The sequence below is a fragment of the Paramormyrops kingsleyae genome, chromosome 1 (genome assembly GCF_048594095.1).
Source record: "Paramormyrops kingsleyae isolate MSU_618 chromosome 1, PKINGS_0.4, whole genome shotgun sequence".
NCBI classification, from domain to species: Eukaryota; Metazoa; Chordata; class Actinopteri; order Osteoglossiformes; family Mormyridae; genus Paramormyrops; species Paramormyrops kingsleyae.
The window spans coordinates 60,386,628-60,403,268 of NC_132797.1; the positions used below are offsets into that span (position 1 = coordinate 60,386,628).

Consider the following 16,641-nt stretch of genomic DNA (forward strand, 5'->3'; position numbering starts at 1 on the left):
AACAGTATGTGAAAATAATAAAAATATATGTATTTAATATTAACTGAGTAAAACCATGTCAACAACTGAAATCACAGTGAAATGAATTATGGCTAAAATCAAACTTTATCTCAGAATTAGATTTGGCCTGGTTTTCACACACTGGGTCACAAATTGTAATTTGTAAAAATTCTGTAAATACAATGTAAGTGGATCACATTCCAATGTAATATTATGATTTGTTAAGGTTAAGTCAGACACATAAGCATTAATTTATTACATGAAACATTACATTTAATACATTAATAAACAACATAATGCCCATGTAAAAAAAATAGGGGATGTGGCCCCCGCTGCAGTATGCGTCCCTTATTTTTTTGTATAAAAAGTGGTAACCCTAGGGTGAAGAGTCCTCACGCCTGGATTTGAACAGCTGACCTTCAGGTTATCCCAAAAACCTACATACACACTGGCCCTTTGCGGGTAAGATTAGCCACCCCTGAAGAATACAGTCTTCATTACTGCGTGAAAAGGTGTACAGCGGAACTCTGACTTGACACTCACGCTTGCAGACTCACGGTCGCGCCAGAAATCTTAAGGCTAATCTATATTATTCCATTATAAACCTAAAATTAGGTACATCATAATCGCTGTGTTAGTTTGCAAATGCTGCAGACTATTCACAGGATAATAAAACTGTTGCATGTACATTCGTCTACCGCGGTTAAGCTTCATATTGGATATTAAGTTTTCCGACTTCAATCATTTAAACGGAAGTAAGGTAGGACATTTTAATGACAAAATTGTGGTGTCCAGTACACAGAGAACGATGAACATCGATTATTTTTGCTCTTCGAGCCATTTCATAATTTGTGCAAAATGTTTAATAGTTAATAAAATAGGTCGCTTCACCTATAATGAGATATTGGTTTGGCATTTTGGGTTCATGCCAACTCTTGCAAACGATTTTTTAATTAATATTTGAATGTTCGCATGTGTCTATAATTGCGATGGGGCAATACATGAATGGGTTATTAATTGTAAAACTAGACAATACAGGCACATCAAGTTAAGTGTGCAGTTGAGACATCACAGAAGCACGTACACGATGGACCACCTCATTCACATATAGCTAATGAAATATCTAAATGAAAAATATTAAACCATAAATAATTTATATTTACGAAAGTATTCATGTAGTCATAATATGTTTAGAGATGAAAATGTGAATGCATCTATCGTTCTGCTCAAAGAGCCGCAGGTTGCCAACCCCTGGGGTAGAGGATCCACTACATGACCATGGGACATGTAGAGCTGCAGTCCTCTGTTTGTCCATTGCCATAGTTACCAAGAGATGTGACTATAATTTTTCAGAATCAGACCCAATTACAGTCGTGGGCAGCATGTGGTTAATGAGCTAAGCCTCTGTAACTTTAATTGAATGGTCATCGGTTCAAGCCTACCCATGGCAGATCTGCAGGTCCTTGAGCAAAGCCTGCAATAGGTGGCTGCCCCTTGTGGCCAGCTTGCTCTCATGTACAGAGGGCAAGTTCATGGAGGTATAAAGGGGATTTCCCCATGGGGAAAAATAAAAAGTATCAATTATTATTATCAATTATGGCTCTGGGCGAAAACATACCCGGGAGTCATGAATGGGCTAATGTGCATTTTTGTGGCCACCCTACTCCAGCGGATAAAACGGTGGATTCCTCAGAGAATGTCTGGAGGAAGGGGGAGAGTAGTCTTGTGGCACACGTACCCGAAAGCCCCAACACCAACCTTAGATGGCTCGAAAAGAGCCTGAGCTGCATGTGGGGCTGCTTGGTATTGGACCACTAAAGTCTAGTTCATGCTTCACTTTTTCAAGTGTGTTTTAGGGTTGGGGATGGTTGTCCTTGCTGAAGCTTGTATTTATACCACATTTGGCTGTGGATGAGGATGGTCGCAGTCAGTGCATGCATGCAACAGTGATATTCCACCACACCAGGAGAGGGAGAGGAGTATTGCAACAAACACAAATACAAGCAGTGTAGTGAAATGGGTGCACCTGGAAAGATGAAGTATGAATTGCCATGGAGTCTTCAAGGAGGATAAATATCATCAGGTGAGTTCCAGCAGCGTCTCCTCAGAACATTTCAGATGCATGAGTGTTTATGCAGACATTCACTCATGCACCTGAAACATGAAGTGGCTATTCTGAGACTTAAGGTCACATGTCATCAGTAGTTTACCTTCAATGAATAAATGGATACCTAAACAAATTTCTGCATCTATAATTGTTATGTGTTTAAATAACTAGACTGCTTCCTGCTGACTTTGATTTGATTTATGTTAAAAGACAAATTGACAAAAAAAACTAATAATGATCTTGATAGGCTCTATTTAAACAGCCCAAGAAATATGCAGGAATGAGCTGTCCTGGAAGCCACAAGACATTCAGTTGGTAAAACAATAGTCAGGTCTTGTCCAACACAAGTGGTGGTTTGGTAAATGCACAGAAGGATAATCAGAGCCACCACGTAATGCCTGTATCCTGCCTCACTCCCCATCCAACAACATCCCGACACCCCTTCGTCTTGGTTGGGTTTACTGTGGCTGGGGAACAAAATATAGATTCAGCTCATGTGAAACAAGCAGAGAATATATTATTTGCTGAAAAGCTTCTAATTTGTATGAACTGACTTAATTCCTGGCATTTAATATTCTGTCATTTCTGTCAAAAATATGATTATACCATATATGTGCATATAATAATGTGTATGATTTTCTCATGCTATGGTACACAGGGCATCAGCTCAGCAACACCTGCATGTCCCAGAGATTTGGAAAGGTCATCTCATTCCATGAGGAGCTCCTTTCCAAGTTTGGCTAGAAATCACACCAAAGGAAGGTCAGTGGTTCTCCTATGCCAGAAGGTAAGAGGTCTAGAAAGGAGCTGGGAAGGGGGAATTGATCTTCAGGTGACCTTGCAAGGTGCCTCTGCCAGCTTCCTCAAATGACTCAATCACTTGGTATCTTGAATTCCAGCAAAATATCTATATTATTTTTATGACTTGTGAAGAATTAACTTTGTGTAGCTACTCTATTTAAAAACACATTCCAATGGTGATTCTCATGCCTTGTCATGGACTCAAGGGTTTCTATCATGAGGGCGGGGCATCATGCAAGGCGAGGAAAAGGAAGGTGGACGATCCACTTGTGGCTCACAGGACTAATGGGGTTTATTAACAGAAACTGATAACACGGGGAACACTACAAAACATAATGGACCATGAGGGGTCAAAAAGCAATAACAAAGATTGTACTACAAAGGGTCAGGGCAACAAGGAGCAGGCAGGCAGAGTACAAATAACACAAAACAGGGTAATTTCTAAGACCCTGAATACACCTAATGAAATACAATGACCCGCTCAGGAACTGAACTAAGGCAGGAACTTAAATACAGAAACTTAACCGGATAACGATGCAGCAGGAGTGAGACATGAGACAATTATCCAATCAAGGAGGGTGCAGGACAACAAGCAATCAGGAAACACACAAGGACCGGCACAAGAACAGGCAACAGGTGAAACTAATAAAACTACAACCATGAAACTCAAACTAGGAAACAGAATGTAACACTAGGGGAATAACAGACAGGTAAAACACAACCACGGGCACAAAGCCAAAAACCAAAACCGAATACAAATCATAAAATACAGGAACTAGAAAACTGATACATATGAAACACTAGGGAACAAAATCTACAAAATTACAAAAACAAAAGAAGAGGAGGCACACACACAACTGAGGGGATTACAAGTAGCTGCATGCATGGCTATTGAGCTATGCAGTCTGGGGAGCAGAGGAAACACTAAAGACAACGGGGAGGAGATGGCCAGCGACACCTGCTGGCCAAATGGAGAGAAGACACAAAAGACTGGGACAAACAGGTGCTGATCCTGACATGCCTGATATCAAAGACATTGAACTGCTCACGGCACACAAACCCAAAACCTTCAGGTGCAAAGGCCCCGCAATTGGCAAGAAGTTGTCAGGCCTTCCCAGCAGACAGCATACAGCCACTGTGCCCAAGTTGATTTGAAACATTATCACTCTTTTTCTTTCATTAAGTGTAGCACAATTAGTATTTCTAAGCGTTCTCCGCAACAGTGAAAGCACTTTCCCTCACATCTCAAAAATATCCAAGGGAACAAATGTGCACGTAGAGCGGATGTCTCATAACCCCCTTAGGAGGAATAAATCTGCAGGGTTTTTTTTTATAGACATAATTAAGTCCTGTAAGACATCACTCTGTACAGATAGACAGAAAATTCCTCCTGATCATGTATTAATTCCATCATTCCTCTGCTTATCAAACATAATTAATCCATCCATCCATTTTCCAAACCACTTATCCTCCTGGGTTGCGGGGGGTCCAGAGCCTATCCCAGAAGCATGAGGCAAGGAACAACCCAGGACGGAGCCAGCCCATCGCAGGGCACACTCACACACCATTCACACCTATGGGCAATTTAGTAACTCCAATTAGCCTCAGCATGTCTTTGGACTGGGGGGGGTTAAACCCCACGACGACATGGGAACATGCAAATTCCACACACATGTAACCCAGGCAGAGACCTGAACCCTGGTCCCAGAGGTGTGAGGCAACAGTGCTAACCACTGCACCACCATGCTGCCCCAAACTTAATTAATATTTATAATAATATAATAATCTCTGAGGCAGCCTGTTCTAGATACTGTAGGTCTTCATTATCTGCAGGAGGAAGGTGCCTCTTGCTTTACCTCTGTCACGCTGCAGCCCCGAGATGAATCTCTATAAATGACTTTATATCACGGCTCTATTTATAGCGACAGCTGATTTTAAATGTGATATATTGTAATTAATGAAAGATATCATGCATTATAGTCCATAAGGTGGCGGCAACAGCAGCAGCAGAGCCGACCTCACATCTCAGGCCTGGCCAGGTCAATCAGACACAGCGGTTGGCTGTCCAAAGGACTCCGGGGGTGACCTGCTGCAGAGGTCATGGGAGTACATACAAACTCCATCTCTGAGTAATGTTCTCATAGGGCCATTCCAGACAGAACAATACGGGACTTTCGATAAGAACCCCAATGTGGGGCTTCAAAGGCTCTTTGGTTACATGTCCACCTGGTGAGTCCTTCTCTCCAGGGGGTTCCATGCAGCATGTCTAGGGAGATAAAGGAGCTTGGAGAGGCCAAGCCACCAGCCAGGATACAGTCTGCAGCTCCAACCTGTACAGCCGAGGGAATGAAAGAAGCAACAAAGGAAAAGAAAGCAAAGGGCATAAAAGCGCAAATAAAATGCAGTTTCGGCCAAGATGCTTGCGAGTTGCAGAACAATGACCGACATGCAAAATACTCAGGGAGAATCTCACTCATTAACTGTATATTCATTATGTTTCCAATCAGCGCTACTGTTTTAGGATCAGGCCTCCTTTGTGTAAAAATATAATTGTTTAAAACATCTACTGATTCCATTCCTGTCTTTGTTTATTATTTATTGAAATATGATTTAAAAGTGTCAATTTTGAACATTTTTTGAAGTGGTAAGGATAGCTGCTTGTTTCAGCTTGGCAGAAAGCATTTACTTCTAAAATGTTACGATTCACTTAGTTGATACACCTTCATTCAATATCATTCAATTGCAATGACTTTTAAAATCATTGACAAAAACTTCAACTAAAATATTCTGCAATGTTACTTTTTCTGTTTAAAACTGTAAATCTATTGTAAAATAAATAAATGTTGTAGTATTTCGGTAAAATAAATACAAATCTTAATTATTTAATAAAATTTAATTAGGTAATACTGTACTAGAATTGCAAAATGTGGGGCCTGTATTCAGTTGCTGGGTTTAAGCACCATCCAAAAGCTATTTAGAATTTTCACCTTTCTCTGTACCAAGCATTAGTGATACTTGACATTAGCTGTTCTATGGGAATTTAAAAGCTTTCTGCTTATTTATAATAATACAACAGGAGCAGTAAGTACTGTATAGCAAGAGCATTATCTGCTAATAAGGAAAAATAAAAACTCAGTAGCTGTTGACTTTTCAGGGAATGATCACAAGCAGTCAGTATTAATTACCATTAAGATGATGTGTGCATGTACACCAGGTATCAAGCTTCACACAGGCCTCCTGAACTCCATCCATTGCCCTGTTCATTACTTTTTAACAAATCTGTCACACAAAAGAATGTCAAAATGATTTGAGAGATTAGACCAATTTCTTCCACATTTTTAAAAACCAGTCCCTTAAACTGATTAGTTTCAATAGAATGGAGCTTTTTCAATCAAGAAAGTGGGAAGGGATTGAATTGCATTTGGGTTTAAGCGCAGTAAAACATATCCTTAACAAATCACTTAAAAGGAATGGATGGCCAGTGTGGAAATTTCTTAGGGGGAACAGTGCATGATATTCAAGTATTTATCTGCTCCTGCCAGAGAGCAGAGGATCAAAAGTACCTCACAGAAAACGTGACATTCAGCAAAGCTCTGGTATCCTGGGTGAGTAGGGACATGAGAAAGGACAGATATCCCTGAACGAATAGGAAGTGTAGGTATTTGTAGTCACACTGCAAGGAAAATGTGCAGTTTGGAGGAAATCAGTGTTCAGGGAAGGAGTCCCTGAACAAACAGAAAATGCAGCCAATCCAGGTCACACAACAAAGGAGGTGTGCAGATCGGAGGACTCCAGTGTTTCAGGTAGGAGAGATCTCTGAACAAACAAGACTTGCAAGTATTCCAGGTACAGAGATGGAGAGAAATATACAGAGTGGAGGAAAGCAGGAGGGGGGGAGGTTGCTGAATCAGATGGACACCAAACCCACTTTCCAATTCTGTCAGGGGCCCACGAGGAGTGTAAGACCCTGCCTCATTTAAAATATTCTCACAAAAGATGTCTAAATAGTCTGATTAAGCTTGGCTATTTCTAACAAACAGATTTCTTTGTCATCACTGAATCATTACAGTTTTAGGTTAAATGAGTTCATACCAGACTCCCAATTTTTTCTATTCTAGATTGAAACACTTAAATTGCATACACAGCCTTTTTTGAATTAAACTCATTTTAATTTAAACTTTTAGGGGTGTAAATTCCAAGCTTTTAAATTCCCCCACAATCAAAGGCAGCTATTCTGAGTCACTTTGTTCAAATCTAGACTGTACCATTGACTCACTGCCATCCTGTTTTTATAGACCACAACCATGCAAAAGAGCTGACCACTAATTCGGTTTCACTACAGCAGAGTAAACATGGATGAACCACCTCCTGTCTTCCAGATCCAGGGATTCATGGGAAACCACATAAGGCCATGCGCAAAGGTCCATGATTCAGTCACCTATTCACCTTACAGCAGTGCAACACTCAGGACATTCAATTAGAATCCAAAATTAACCGAAAGTCAACATGACACAGATTTCAGGGATGCCATGGATACCGACAGGAGCCGACTCACATGTCAGGGTGCATGTCCATTTCAGCTGTCAGTTAACTTAGGCTCCTGCATTTGTTAAATTCAAAAGTGCTGTGCTTACTGGCACCATCGTCCCAAATATAAAAGGTTCCTTCCTGTTTTTAACAAAGACAGCAAGCTTATAAATATACAGAATGCTGATCTACAGGGGGGTCTTTCACCTTAGCATATTTTTACACTGTGGGGAAAAACCGGAAGAACATGAGAGTTGAGCTTATGTGAAACCAAAATAAGATAAGTGTCATACACCTATTCAGAGGATACCAGCGAACAAGCAAACTTCCAGGAGCAAAGATGATGAACCTTGTGAAAAATGATTAAAAAAAAACATACCTAGACCAGGCGCTAAAATGAATTCAGTTTCTAGGCCAATTTAAAACAATAAGGTTTATTTATGGTTTTGGCGTTTCGTTCACAGGGTGCCAGCCATTTCTGCTGCCAAGAAATGGCCATTAGACGGAGGGGACAGTCCAGATCATTTCTCAAATAGGGATTCTCGCATCTGAAAATGACAAATTTAGCATTCTGCGAGCATGGGGATGAATGAAAGACTCTTTTCTCTGTTTCCTTCTAGGGATAAAATCTTCCATGCAATGATACCATCATATCCATGAATCAGCCTGCATAATGCAACTTGACATGTTACAGGACCAGACATGTATACATTTTCCCTGAAGCTCGGTGTTCTGAAAACACAACTAAGGAAACAGCAAAGGCTGCCACAGAAAGCCTGTGGAGACATTAGCCATGTTCATAGCTGTGGTCACTCGATGGTTTTGCGACTTCTGACCAGTACAGACTTAAAACTTCATTCGCCTGATACATTACAGCCCACAATCCCAACCACCCAAAACCGAAAATTGTTCTATTTAATTCCTGTCTGTTGGATTAGCTCCACTGATGCTAGATGCACATGTTACTAGGGTTCAGTGTATGAGAATACTACAGTTCATACTCTTAAAGCATTTAGGGGACAGAGAGGTAATATTAGATGGTTATTTCTATTGGGGCTCAGTTCATACAGGTAATGGCCAATATTAAAATGAAAGCAGTGTGTAAATTAGCTGTAGAAAGAGGCTCCTTCCAAGTCCACAGCTGACCTTTATTCCCTAGGAGACTCAGCCTAGCCCAACTTTCATCCATTAACCCTTAGGAGTCGGCGGACCCGCCGGCGGGGACACTTGCATTTTTTTCTGGTAACCGTGAAAAGAACTTAAAATGCGTCGTCATGTTTGATCATACACGTAAGTGTAGTACATCATTTTAATCTGTAAATGGTCTACTTTTATTCATGTATGCTCACAATATCCACGAAATATTGTGCTTTTGTAAAATAAAGAAAATAAACAGGGTGCGCTTTCAGCTGTCTCAGTCTCCGCGAAAATCTTTTTGAAACACGTCACTAAAATGAACTGAAACTCCGCGAATACTGCACAGACAGACATGAGAAATATATCTATAGAAAGCTTAAAGTGTCTACTTTTAAATAAAGCAATTTAAATTAAAAATAAATATTTTCAGTTTATGTAATTCATGTGAAACCAAGGAGAGGCACAGAATTTCTGTCGCACTTCATTATCTGCTAATGACCCGAGGCAGGGCACGCCCACAGCCATTCACACGGAAAACAGTCCGGGCAGCATGCGTATAAGGCCACGCCCACCGGCTTAAAAACACATACAGTCTAATGGTGCATTCGTTTTTCTCTCGGATCTCGGAAATTCTGAGTTGAGTGACATTATGGTGCGTTCGACAATTTCTCTCCAAGTCGGAACTCGGATGAAAACGTTACGAAACGTCAAGAAAAACGTCGCTTCCCGTCGGAAACAAGCCTCTTTTATGACGTTGAAGTCGGACAAGATTTGCCCCAAGAGCCTGTCAGCCAATCAAAAAAAAAGACAGGGCCTACACAATAGCCAATCAGAAAATAGTACTATTGTATCTGGGTAAAATGCAACACAACAATCAATGAAAAGGCATCCTGTGGAATGTCACTCTTGCCTGTCTTCAAAACTTGACAGCCCTGGGGTAAGTTATTAAGTCTTATACACTCACATAAAGGATTATTAGGAACACCATACTAATACGGTGTTTGACCCCCTTTCGCCTTCAGAACTGCCTTAATTCTACGTGGCATTGATTAAACAAGGTGCTGAAAGCATTCTTTAGAAATGTTGGCCCATATTGATAGGATAGCATCTTGCAGTTGATGGAGATTTGTGGGATGCACATCCAGGGCACGAAGCTCCCGTTCCACCACATCCCAAAGATGCTCTATTGGGTTGAGATCTGGTGACTGTGGGGGCCATTGTAGTACAGTGAACTCATTGTCATGTTCAAGAAACCAATTTGAAATGATTCGAGCTTTGTGACATGGTGCATTACCCTGCTGGAAGTAGCCATCAGAGGATGGGTACATGTTGGTCATAAAGGGATGGACATGGTCAGAAACAATGCTCAGGTAGGCCGTGGCATTTAAACGATGCCCAATTGGCACTAAGGGGCCTAAAGTGTGCCAAGAAAACATCTCCCACACCATTACACCACCACCACCAGCCTGCACAGTGGTAACAAGTTATGATGGATCCATGTTCTCATTCTGTTTACGCCAAATTCTGACTCTACCATTTGAATGTCTCAACAGAAATCGAGACTCATCAGACCAAGCAACATTTTTCCAGTATTCAACTGTCCAATTTTGGTGAGCTCGTGCAAATTGTAGCCTCTTTTTCCTATTTGTAGTGGAGATGAGTGGTACCCGGTGGGGTCTTCTGCTGTTGTAGCCCATCCGCCTCAAGGTTGTGCGTGTTGTGGCTTCACAAATGCTTTGCTGCATACCTCGGTTGTAACGAGTGGTTATTTCAGTCAAAGTTGCTCTTCTATCAACTTGAATCAGTCGGCCCATTCTCCTCTGACCTCTAGCATCAACAAGGCATTTTCGCCCACAGGACTGCCGCATACTGGATGTTTTTCCCTTTGCACACCATTCTTTGTAAACCCTAGAAATGGTTGTGCGTGAAAATCCCAGTAACTGAGCAGATTGTGAAATACTCAGACCGGCCCGTCTGGCACCAACAACCATGCCACGCTCAAAATTGCTTAAATCACCTTTCTTTCCCATTCTGACATTCAGTTTGGAGTTCAGGAGATTGTCTTGACCAGGACCACACCCCTAAATGCATTGAAGCAACTGCCATGTGATTGGTTGATTAGATAATTGCATTAATGAGAAATTGAACAGGTGTTCCTAATAATCCTTTAGGTGAGTGTATAACTCTTATTTTGATAATATTAAACTAATATTAGTAAATATTTTCCTCACTTCAGCTAGCTTTTGTCAGCTTATGTGAAACATTGGCTTTCAATTCCATTTACATAGGTTAGTGTAGCATGTAGATAACTCTGCTAACATGCTGTCTTATGTAGCAAACATGTTGTTTCCTGGTGGCTAAGATAATGCCTTATGGAGTTTACAGATGTTTGTAAATGTTCTAATGTATTTCACCTCGTTTTGGATAGCTTTAGATTATGGTTGCTAATATATATTTGGCTCCGTTTTGGTTAGCCTATAATACTGCTATCGGTAATGTTATTTAGCACAAACATTTCGGGTGTAAACATTTTTTTATTTATTTGTTTGTAGGAATGTGTCTGCATCACCCTTGCCTTCACCAGCACCTCACATCGGGACATGCATGCTAAATAAACCACAAACCAAGAAATATGTTTCTGTCCTCAAATTATTTTCTTGTAGCACTTTCCTTTGTCCCATACCTGACTGAAAGGGGTAATTATACAGCTCATTATGCAGGTCTTTGTCTTCTCTGGTGTGAACTACAGCATTATTCATGAGCATTCCCACCTCCTCGCATATGGCCTTTCTAAACAAAAAGTGTCTTAGAAAATTTAAATGAATGTATTGTTTTCTGTAAATGAGTGAGTGACATGATTGTCACATCATTTTGAAGTAAAACCTCTACACTACAAGATCCAGGTCACAAAAGTCTTGTACACAAATGTGTACAATGTTATCAGACTTTAGACATTTATATGTTTATAAGTAACTGAAAAATGCACAAATGTCAGGACATGTCAGAATCTCTTCAGGGCTCCAAAACACCTTCAGACTCCTAAGGGGTAACAGTTAATTCATTTTTAAGAAGCAGACCTATAGAACCTATTAACCTACCTTTCAAACGTATTCTAAGTGTGCTTATAAACAATAAGTAAACATTCGTAAGTATGTTATTGAGAACTCATTAACCAGCCTTTGTCAGGATTGGTACAGTACTGTCCAAGCCGGGTCCTTGTGTCTCTTCCCTGTTTGGCCAGTAGGTGTTGCTGGCCATCCTGTTCTCTGTCATTCAGTCCTTTACCCCTGTGTGTTCATTCTGCTTCATTATTACCGCATAGCTCAGTGGGCTGAGTGTGTGGCTCAGAGAACCTGTTGGGTGTGAGTTTGAACCATGCTTAGGTCTGGTCTATCCTGTTTCATTTTTATGGTCTTTTATTCTCTGTGTTTGTAGTTTTGGATTTTCATTCCCTAGTGTTTGGGAGGGTTCTGTCTCAGTTTTTCCACAAGCAGTTTGCCCTCCTCATGCTCTGTTCTAGTTTGCATCTATTTTTGGATTCTGTGATTAATGGAAGATAAAAAAAAAAAAATCACTACCTCTATTACTAATCAGCCGACCAGTGTTTCTTACTGGAAATATTTGATGAAGTGCTTGGAAATTATTCAGATCGAGACTCCGTAACGTAATGTTTGTTTCTTTAATAGGCAGGAAAGAAGCAAAAGCAACAGTGTCCCCGTCCCAAGGTAGTGACTAACCCAACAAAATAAATACAAGAGTTTATATACCTTTTTCAAGCTTACTTAAAAAGCATATCATTTGGCTGCTTCTTTGAAAAGCTATTCACCTATCAAAAACCTCATTAACAATGATTGGTTAATACTTCAAGAGGTATGTCAATTACAATTAGTTGCTACCTCAAGAGGCACATCACATATATAGTTGTCTTGGTTACCCCCTTAGTTACCATATCCCATAATTATCACGTGACCTCAATCTCTCCAGCGCACCTGTCTTGTCTCAGCTCACCCTGCACCATCTGACCTCCTAGTACTTCCTCCCTCATGGGTTGTCACAAACCCACCCACTGTTCAATCTATTCCCCATAGCTAAATATCATTGTTGCTATGTCATCTTAAGCTTATATATTCCTTATGCATACAAAATCTTCTGCATTATCAGAGCCTGTCATATTGCAATACATGATCAATAACTTTGGCTTCCTCTTTTGCAGCAAGCATCTTCTAGTCAAATCTGTTCCCTCTTCTTGTACATCCTACGTCTCCCTTAACCTCAGCCAGTTATTCTTGTCTTGACAGACTCCTGAATTCTTCTTGTCTGTATTTGCTAGTCCAGTTGCCCCAATGTCGTCTGGTCACCAGTGACTTAACTTACGATACGTGTCAAAAAACAACCCACAACCTGGACCCCTCTGAAAAGAAGCACGTACACACAGTTCTCTTGCCTACCCAATGCGCCTCTCTCCCGTCCTAACCCAGCAGTTCACCTTCCATAGTGTGCTTATAAACAATAAGTAACCATTCATAAGCATATTATTAAGAACCCATTAACCTGCTTTATAAACATTTGTAAATCATTTGTAAGTGTGCTTATAAACAATAAGAAATCAATCGTAAGCATATTAAGAACCCATTAACCTGCCTTACAAGCATTTATAAACCTTTTGTATGTTTGCTTATAAAAATATGTAACCATTTGTTAGGATATTATTCATTCATTTTCCAACCTGCTTTATCCTACTGGGTTGCGGGGGGTCTGGAGCCTATCCTGGAAGCAATGGGCATGAGGCAGGGAACAACCCTGGACAGGGGGCCAGCCTATTGCAGGGCACACTCACACACCATTCATTCACACATACACACCCATGGGCAATTTAGTTACTCCAATTACCCTCAGCATGTCTTTGGACTGTGGGGGGAAACCGGAGTACCCGGAGAAAACCCCACGACGACACGGGGAGAACATGCAAACTCCACACACATGTAACCCAGGCGGAGACTCGAACCTGGGTCCCAGAGGTGTGAGGCAACAGTGGTAACCATTGCACCACCATGTTGCCCCTGTTAGGATATTATTAGTTACTTAAATGTTAAAAAGCAGACCTTAATGTAAAGTGTTACTGTACCTTCTCTTTTACTTTCTTTCCAAACCTCCTTCTGTGACTTGATCTAAGGTACCTGGTAGATCTTTACACTAAAACTCTCTGACCAGAATACAGTACATCCAGTGTGCATCCTCATAAAACTTATAAGCAAAGCAGATTCAATTAATAATATACCATTTACATGAGTAACTCAACCATGTGTCTGAGTGGGCTGGGCTTTTCCACAAGGTTCAATCCTAGAAACTGCCTGTTTTCCAACTTAATCAAGGGTGAAACATGATGGGTTCTCTCTCCTGTTCAGAACACAGCCCTTGATAGCATCTTTGATCACCTGGAAAAGCAAAAAGGGACACTGAGGCATATGATTGAGGAAGCAAATTCTCTGCTCTCACTGGTCAAAAAGAGTAACGCCAACCTCACAAGGAATGGCTGTGTTGCAGCTCATAAGAAATACATATCCTTAGCATTCTTAGGAGTTTTAGTTAACAGGTAAAACTAAGTCTGGGAAGATGTTTACAGGTACGGGGAGAAGATGGAACTCAACAGACCTCAATGTTGTTCAGAGTATTGAACTCCATGAGGTCATGCAGTCGAGCAAAGGCTTCATTGGAGTAGCAGAAGCTCCTCAACGTGGAATAGGTGTTTTGTGGGTCATCAAATATCTTGAAATCACCAAATTGCTTCTCTTCTTCATTCTTTCGAGGCACACCTGAACAAAAGCATCAGCAGGATTGCTTAGTACTGGGCAACAAAATATTATACAGTGGTACCTCAGTTCTCGAACTCATTAGAACTCGAATTTCTTAAAAGTCGAACCAACCAGTTTGAAAAAAAAATACCTAGAACTAGATATGAATCACAGAAGTCGAACTGTGAACGCCGACTTAAGATAAATTGTATGCTTGGGGAAATGAGTCACGTCGCACGTCTCTCAGCGGAAACAAAGGGTAACGCTTCAGTCTCAGTCTCGAATTAGCTGTGATAGCATCATGCATGTTTATACTAGCTGAATACATATATTTAGACAGTAAAAATACATTGACAATGATAGACAGTAACAGTAATTATTATTATATAATAAAATACATTTAAAAATAAAGATTTCTTTATCATTTTAATATTAATAATAAACCATTAATACATTTAATTATAATATTGTCATGCCGAGCGGAGACGGAACGGAGACAAAGGCGCAGACGTCAGGGTATTGGGGAATACGGGATTAATTACCGGTAAGGCAAGCAAAACAAGACGGACAATACAATGACCAGACTGGGGAAACAAACTGAAACGCGGACTAAATAAGCAGAACTAATGACAACAACTAGAAACAGCTGATCGCATGGGGTTAACGAGGGGGCGTGGTACACGGAAGGAGCGGACGATCGGGGCAGGACACATTGTTTTTTAACTTTACAAATTGTTTCGATACATTTATTTTATTACTTTACAAATTACTGTTTTGATACTGTTTAGATGTGTTTAGTACAGTATATGCTCTTCTTGTTTTATTCGGTTCATTTTGTTTTTAAATGCTAAAAAAAAACATATTTAGGTGTAATTTTTTGGGGTCCAGGAACCAATTAATTGGTTTTCCATTATTTCTTATGGGGAAAATTTGATCAGAACTCGAACTTTTAAGGATTCGATCCAGAGTTCTGAACGGATTAAGTTCAAGTTCTGAGGTACCACTGTATTTACAAAATCAGCTAATTCATTAGGTTTAAAAATACATTTTGTTCATTAGTCATTCTTGCTGTGACCTTTATTTGACAAAAAATTGCTTTAACAGTCCATTTTGTCATTCGTGTCTTAATGTGACTGCATGTGGCTGCATCCATTCATCCAGCTGTACCAGGCACATAGCCACAGGGTAATATTATGGGCTTGAATCCCCCCCCCCTTTGAGATTTGTTGGCTTTCAAACAGGCACGTAGCTAGGTAGTAAAATAAGTTAGCATCCCTGTTCTTTCTGACAGTACATGTCATGTTCACCAGGGCACAGACTGGGGAAGCAGGAACAAGACTGGAGGATTCGGGGGAAAAATGGGTTTATTAGGAGGAAGACAAATCAGGAACATGGACCAGAGGACAGACTGATGTCAGTGACCGGACTGGGGAAACATACTCTAACACGGACTTAAATACACAGGACTAATCAACATGACTCAAAACAGCTGGTAACATGGGGATTCCACACGAGGTAAATGAGGGGGCGTGGCACACGGGAGGATCGGAGGACCGGGGCATGACAATACAGTTTGATTTATATGTTAAACAGAATAAAAATACTAATTTTGTGATGACTGGTGTGCGGGGAAGCAGGCGAGAGAGCCGTGAATGCGATCAAATGGGGTTTATTTTTCGGACAGAACAGCAAACAGGGGAGCACACAGCAAACTCACGTCACTGACAGACCTGGGGAAAACAGACTGAGATGCGGACTAAATACACAGGACAAGCCGAAAATAACAGGCAACAGGTGATCACAATCAGGAAGTAACACAAGGTAACGAGGGGGGCGTGGCACACAGGAGGATCGGACGAGCAGGTCATGATAAATATAGTGTTATAAAATACTGTTTTTCATAACTTGATAAATTTCATGATTATGCTGTTGTGGAGAAAAAAATGCCTGCATTTTCAATAAGATATTCAGTTAAACATAAAAGCAAAGTAAGCATCAAATACATAATCTAGAAAATTATTGAAAGTGGACCTATTATGCTCATTTTCACTATTGATAATTTTATTTTTGAGGTCTGCTGGAATAGATTTACATTTTTCGATGTTCCAAAAACATTACTTTACTGTAAAACATTACATACTGTATCTCTCTATTCACCTACTATCTGAAATGCTCTGGTAGACCTTTAAGTCACACCCCTGATGAGCCCAGTATGTTCTGATTGGTCAGCTTGCCTTACACGTTCTGCCCCTCTCCTGCAGTCTGCAGACAGATTCT

General features: G+C 40.5%; 1 long non-coding RNA gene across 1 annotated transcript; it reads right to left on the minus strand.

Moving 5' to 3' along the window:
* Positions 1-13,829: 13,829 nt before the first annotated feature.
* On the minus strand, positions 13,830-14,988 carry LOC140578871 (uncharacterized). The gene is made up of 3 exons (XR_011983156.1): positions 14,907-14,988; positions 14,225-14,385; positions 13,830-14,007 (listed from the first exon to the last, which is right to left on the minus strand). It is a non-coding gene; the product is annotated as an uncharacterized lncRNA (long non-coding RNA).
* Between the last annotated feature and the right edge of the window lie 1,653 nt (positions 14,989-16,641).